The sequence below is a fragment of the Solanum stenotomum genome, chromosome 2 (genome assembly GCF_019186545.1).
Source record: "Solanum stenotomum isolate F172 chromosome 2, ASM1918654v1, whole genome shotgun sequence".
NCBI lineage: Eukaryota > Viridiplantae > Streptophyta > Magnoliopsida > Solanales > Solanaceae > Solanum > Solanum stenotomum.
The window spans coordinates 67,014,016-67,021,777 of record NC_064283.1 but is presented as its reverse complement, the minus strand read 5'-3'; the positions used below and the strand labels follow the sequence as shown (position 1 = coordinate 67,021,777).

Here is a 7,762-nt window from a genome sequence, read left to right as displayed (position 1 = left end):
GATTTGTTTACAAAATTGAGTGAAGTAAATAATAATACTACTAAAGAAAGGTCACTTTCTCCCCTTATTTAAACTTTGAATGTATTTTGAAATGTTTCAATAATAGCTGGTCATTTTAATCTCAAAATACAAGTAACTCTATAATAATCTGAATTAATCATTTAGATGCACTTGTCCTATGTTCTTTAAATTATAATTATTTACTAGAAAACTTTAATTTAGTAATATTAATTCTATTTTACAACATTGTATACTATATATACGATACACACGTGCCATGAAACTAGTACATATATAATTAGTGGAGTACTAAATAATAACTCAGACAGAATAATCAATGTGGAATGTCAGTTGTGTAACTTGCTTTCTCTACTACTATTAGCTGGGAAGTCCTCAAAAATAAGGAAACTGACTTTCTTAAGGAAGTAGGAAAATCAAGTACACAACTGACATTCCACATTGATAGTGTCCTCCACACCTTCCAACACCTCATCGTCACATTCACCACACGACACCCCGTACCCTCCATATTCACCTCTCATAGTATATATATACACATATTTTCAAGATAATATTTTTTTCTCACATATCAAACACAAAAAAATAAGTAATAAGCCCACATATTTTCCATCGTACCGAACACACCCTAAGCATAAACAACAAATACAAATAAAACATTCAAGTTCCTTAACATACACACAATCTACCTTGTTCCCTCTCTAAATTAAACAGGATACACAATATATTCCTAAGGGCTTGAAAACATTGTAAAACTTGTTCTCTTTCTTTCATAGTGAAAAACTCTCTCTGCTTTGAAGTAGGCCTAGCCGAACCTCATTAAATCCTTGTGTTATTCTTCTTCTCTATTTTCTTTATTTGTGATCTTGTGCAAGTTAATCCACGATATTTCCGCAACAATTATTACTACATATGTTAGCATAGAAAGAGATACGTCAGCTTTTGTAGCTTCTCTTAGAGGAAGTTGATCAATTAGTACTGGAAATTGATCATGATCTATTGGGACAATCTCACTATGGTGCGCCATTACTTTCTTGAGACTGTAATAAGAAAAAAATTAAAGATGGTTAGTAATAAACTCCACAACATTCTAATGCACAACAGATTTAAATCTTAAATTAAAATATATTTATATACATAAAAAGGGAAATTGCATATGCTTGGGGCATTATTTTATTAGTTTTTGGGGAATGAGAATGTTTTGCTTTTTTCTTCTTTTTCTACCCCAACAATGTGTGGGGTGCCTTAGTGTTGAAGTAATTGCATGTTCATGTGACATGATACCATGTAGTTAAGGGATGACAATGGGGCGGTGTAGGTTTAAGGCTATATGAGACTGGGCGGGACAATCTCTCAGTCTAAGCGGGTGCGGGGTATTTATGAGGAAGTTGGTTTTGTATAGTGTGCAAGGTTTATCATACAATTTGTGCTTATAATGTTGTCCACTCTATTAGGCTTCATTCCACTACACTCTCGAATAAATTAAAGTCAACCATACAAAGCAGCGTAAAAGTATTTTTGAAATGTTGCCAACGATATCATCATCATAACACTTGAGTGTGCTATACCTTTCAGATCAATTTCTCAATTTCAGTAATGCAACCTTTTTATTATATTTGACTCCATGAGTTTCCACAACAATTATTACTACATATGTTAGCATAGAAAGAGATACCTCAGCTTTTGTAGCTTCTCTTAGAGGAAGTTGATCAATTAGTACTGGAAATTGATCATGATCTATTGGGACAATCTCACTATGGTGCGCCATTACTTTCTTGAGACTGTATTAAGAAAAAAATTAAAGATGGTTTGTCACGACCCAAAAATGGACGTGATGGCACTCGTCTTATCCCACCAAGACAAGTCAGCCTAAAACTCAACCTTTACAATAAAATGCGGAAATTTTATAATCAACTCAAAAATACCCCCAAAATCTGGTTGTCACGTGTACAAGCCTCTAAAGTATAACAATTGATTCAAAAGAAAAACACAAGTCTCAAATGACCTTGTTTCTAAAATAGATCAAGATCATAAATAAGAGTAAGAAGGTCCGCTGAAATGACAAGCAGCTACCTCACAAACCTCCACAAGAAGCCTTAGATAAGGAGAAGAGAAAATATCACAAAGGTCCTGGCTAGTAACCTACAAAAAAAAATGTAGTAGCAAGGGGTGAGTACCAAACCACACGGTACTCAGCAAGTAAACCTCTAAACACAAGCTAAGGGGATAGAATACGGGTACTCCTTATACCCCAACCAAACCTCCACAACTACAACCTGCATAAAATCAGCCCAACCTAACAGTTCACAATTTATAAGCGCATATCTCAACAACAACATTCTAACAATCACATATTCTCAACAACAAGCTCAATATTCATCAATTACAACCTTCACAACTACAACCTGCTTACAACCAGCCCAACCTAACAGTTCATGATTCACATAGCACATAGCTCAACAACAACACTCTAACAATTACATATCCTCAACAAATATTCATCAATCAAAGTTCCACAGAAAGGCACTAACAAGATCAACAAAACACAATATCAAGTCCACTAATGATAAATATGTGCAATGCAATGTAATGCAATGTCAAGTATAATGATGCATGTCTGACCTAACGATACACACCCGCTGTCTCTCAGTCCGGGACCCATGGGGGACATATCTGTCCATGCATCCATCGCGGCGCGTGATACATCCCTCGATATATAGTATCCATCGCGGCACGCGATACGTCCCTCGAAATATAGTATCAATCGCGGCGCGTGACACGTCCCTCGAAATGGTACATCCTCTTTAATTTCTTATTCTTTCTCAATTCACATAACACTTTTCACAATCATGTCTCAAAACAATGCAAATGACATGTTCACATAAATAATGAGGAGATGACCATTTTCTTAACATTGCACAATTCACGACAACACAATCATGATACAACATCAACAACGATTCAACAAGCCTTTCAAATGGTTCTCAACACTTCACACACAAACAATTAGTCACATTGCCTTTTATCACCCCTTTTTTCATCATTAGAATTAATCAATGTGGACAAGTCAACCCATCACCAGGTCTCATTATCCCAAACACATATTACAAGGAAATACACGAATTCCATACACTTAACAAGGGTTTAGAAATCCACTTGCCTCAAATAACCGAACAATAACTTCGAGACTTGAGCCTTTCCTTTTCGCTAAGCTTCCAAATCAATGAAATCTATTCAAGTACATAATAACAATAAGATTTCGAAACTAACAACACCCATATTACCATAGGTTTAGCCTAGACCCAAAAACTCACCCCAAATCTCTAATCAAGTTCTTAAGTTTCAAGCCTAGGGTTAAGTCTAATTTCCTCCAAATATCATAAATCCAATGGTATTCAAATTATACAGTACACCTATTATTCAATTACATTCACCTAATCTATAAAAATCGAGAACTAGATCATACCTATAAAAATATTCCAAGGATGAACTTAACCCATCAAATAGTAACAACTACGTAGAATTTACACCCATACGCCTTTCCTTTAATCACTTTAGTTTGACCAAGGATTACTAATGATTAGTTGCAATCACCGTTCAATAATTACCCCAAAACTACTGATCATTGATGCCATATTGATATTCCACTGAAATTGGCATACTGCCACAGGAAGCATTAACATTAACTTCTCCAAAGCTAACTAATAACATATCACGTAATCACTATATAATTATTAAATAATCATTATTCAATCACTTATAAACCTGCAAATTATTTTTCTTAAATCACGAACATCACATATGATTTGAATTCAACATTGAGGCTACACTTTATCCCTCCAATAATAATAATAATACTATGACCCTCCGTTAATTAGGAATTAGCTAATCATCTGCAACATATATCAAATTAAAAATGATTACCTCAAGGTATTGCTCCTATGCGACGGCGCCAGAGTATTCCCTCTTTTTTTTTTCAGCTTCTTTGTTTTTAGTCGCACGTCTAGGTCAGTTTTCTTCCACCTCTTTCTTTTCTTTTCTAAATTAATTATGTATTAAAAGTAATAATTTCTACTAACCTATTTTAATATTTCAGACATGGCCCATTATTATTAATAATAAACAAATTACCTGCATATTAATTAACTATAGTTAAATGACTATACAAAATTATCAAAAATGACCTTTTGGGTTATTACATAGTTAGTAATAAACTCCACAACATTCTAATGCACAACAGATTTAAATCTTAAATTAAAATATATTTATATACATAAAAAGGGAAATTGCATTTGCTTGGGGCATTATTTTATTAGTTTTTGGGGAATGAGAATGTTTTGCTTTTTTCTTCTTTTTCTACCCCAACAATGTATGGGATGCCTTAGTGTTGAAGTAATTGCATGTTCATGTGACATGATACCATGTAGTTAAGGGATGACAATGGGACGGTGTAGGTTTAAAGCTATATGAGACTGGGCGGGACAATCTCTCAGTCTAAGCGGGTGCGGGGTATTTATGAGGAAGTTGGTTTTGTATAGTGTGTAAGGTTTATCATACAATTTGTGCTTATAATGTTGTCCACTCTATTAGGCTTCATTCCACTACAGTCTCGAATAAAGTCAACCATACGAAGCAGCGTAAAAGTATTTCTGAAAAGTTGCCAACGATATCATCATCATAACACTTGAGTGCTATACCTTTCAGATCAGTTTCTCAATTTCAGTAATGCAACCTTTTTATTATATTTGACTCCATGAGTTTTCACAATATTGAATCAATTTGTTGTATTCTTCTATGTAATATAAAAAAAATAGAAGTCATTGTAAAATAATCTATAATTCATTAATTAATACAATATTATTAAGCACACAAATTACATGAAATTAGGATTAGCAGTGACAAACTAATTAATTAATGAGATTTCTTCATAGTGCTTATAAAAGCTAGAATAGTCTGTATAATTGTGAGTATGAAGATTATGATGCTTGCCACAGTTGAAGTTCCTGTCCAAGCCTTCTTAAAAAAATTGCGTATTATAGTTGCCCTTATTCTGTTCCATGTTTTTTCACGATATTCAATTACTTTTTTTATTTCTTCTTTGTAATAGAAGTTGGAATACGTAGTGACCCCTTTTCTGATTTCGTTGAAGAGGCTAGCAACTTCTTTATCCTCTCCTATCCAGTTATCTATGATTCCTTTCTGGCAAAGCAAACTCACATCTTTGTCTGAGTCAATAAGATGATCCATGAAAGTTGCATAATCGCTAAAATATGTAGGATATACATCAGGTGATAGTTGCTCATAAGCTATGAGATTTCGCAGGAGAGTTTCTGTACCATCAACGATTAGAAAACAAGGGATTTTCATCAATCCATTCTCGAACTTTATATCAAATAAACTTGTCATATTTCTAACCTTTGCATAGCTAACTCCAGTTTCGAAAAGCTCTGTTGCATTTGACATGACTGTAAGACTCATGAAGTAATCTGTTGACTTTTTCATGGGATTCCCATGACATGAAAATATGTGTACTACATGAAGTAAAGGTTTGATATTTTCTGCATTATATTCTATCTTTCCAAAGCATTAAAAGGTCATTTTTGGCCAGTTAACAAAAATGGTAAACACCTTATTCACCAGTATTGCCAATGGTAATTCATCATCTTGCTTTGTCATGTCATGAAGCTTGTCGAGGACAAAGAAAGGAAGTTGGTTTTCTAGTAACATCAAGTCTCAAAATATGTAATTATGATTAATATTTATTATCTTGTCTTCTACTTCTGGATATATATATTCTACAACACTCTCGAATAAACTCAACCACAAAACAACCGTCAAACAACAACATTTCGCAAAATTCATGACTATCATTACCATGCTTTTCTATATCTTAGTAACACTTCAGTACTTTCTCCTTCACTTTCTCCAATTCACTTATGTAACTTTTCACATCAAGTCTCTCATTTCATTGAAGAAACCGTCGTAGGTATAATAGTTTGTACTTTTTCATTGGACCAAGTTGAGTATTCTTCTTATGGTAAGGACCAATAGAGACCATCTTTGGTGTATATGCATCTGGATTTGATTCACGTAGCCACACATTTACTTTAAATATCGTATACGATTTAATAGATGAATTGTCTAAAGCCTTAAACATTTCATCAATTCTTTCATTTATGTCAATTGAATGATCCACTTTCCTCCCTTCTTCTATCTGTAACGGAGAAGAGGCAAGTATATACTCTTCTTAACTTTGCGGTCTAGATCAAATATATATTTCGTTAAAAAAAAAGTAATGCATATATACTTTCGTTGTTTTATAAATAATGCATATTTACCCCTTTTGTTAATAGAATGAATTAAAAAAAATATAAAACTAATTTTTTAATTTAAAAAATGTCACGTGACTTTAAAAAATTACCTCACCTTATTCATTACCCCTCCAAACCCAACTCAAATAAAAAGAATCCAAAAGGTTTAAAACAACGATTAGTGAATGTGGTAGGACCACGAGGTAGACTTAAAATTATATGAAAGGAAATAGTCTAAAAAATTCTACAATCTCTTGAAATTCATGCACATATATAGCAAAAGATTATATATTTACTTGCCAAAAGAAAAGTGTGTTAATGAAATAAAAAATTTAATTTATATAGTTGAGAGAGACCTCATCTTTTTTAGTTTGAGGAAGCAGTGGAATTTGGTCATCTATTGGGGTAATCTCAATGGAGTCTGTCATCCTTCTTTCTTCAACTATAATTCCTACAAAAGAAAGTTGTTTGTTTTTAATTTTTTTTTATCGAAATAAGTCATTATTTAAAGCAATTAAGTAAATTGATACATTTTTCTGAAATTTTACAAAATTAGAATAAACATATTTCTTAATAACGTTTTGACTTTATTTTGTTTAAAAGAATTCAATGACAAAAAGATAAAAATATGACGGAGTACGTGTATATATAAAATGTTATTATCAATAACATTTTATAATTCGTCACTTTGACACGTTTTACAGCTAAGACGTTACTGGAGGCAAATGCAGAGGCAAATTAAAGGATCATTCATAGACTCAAGGTTGAGATTTTGAGAATTCATCCTCTTTTTGTAAACATAGGAAAATTAGAAACAAAAGTGTTGGAGGCACAGGCAAGTATAGTTAATACTCTACGGGGTAGACTATAGACTTAATAATTTTTGACAAGAAACATAGATATATATATGTAAAAATCACTAGAATTCTAAACAAACGTTACCGTGATGCCTCAGAGTAACGAATTATAAAACGTTATTGATGGTAAAATTTAATATTTGCTTATTTTGAATAAAATATAGCCTAAAAAGTTATTGAGAAACACGTTTATTCTAGTTTCGTAAAACTTCAAAAAAATAAAAACATATTAATTTAATGAATTGATTTAAATAATAACTTTGGTCAAACATTCATTTTTTTAAATCCAATTAATTACAAAATTTGATTTGTAAAGTGAAGACAAGCAAAAAGGGAAATTAATTTTAATTTTGTTGTAGCTTTATGAAAAAGAACCCTATATACATGTCTTGTCATAACCTGTAGAAAAAGAAACTAATGTATATAAGTACATACATAAAAGGGCATGTGTAAAACCTTTAAAATAATTACCTTTTTGATTTGTCTATTTATAAATTGAAAATGGACTAGTTGGAGTGTACTTGAGTTTCTTCTTAAATTCTTCCCTGTTCAACTTTTATGAGGGTGAAGAATGAA

General features: G+C 32.3%; 1 pseudogene; it reads right to left on the bottom strand.

Annotated features, from left to right (window-relative positions):
• Nucleotides 1–4,929: 4,929 nt before the first annotated feature.
• Nucleotides 4,930–6,757, bottom strand: LOC125856216 (putative UPF0481 protein At3g02645; annotated as a pseudogene).
• Nucleotides 6,758–7,762: the final 1,005 nt, after the last annotated feature.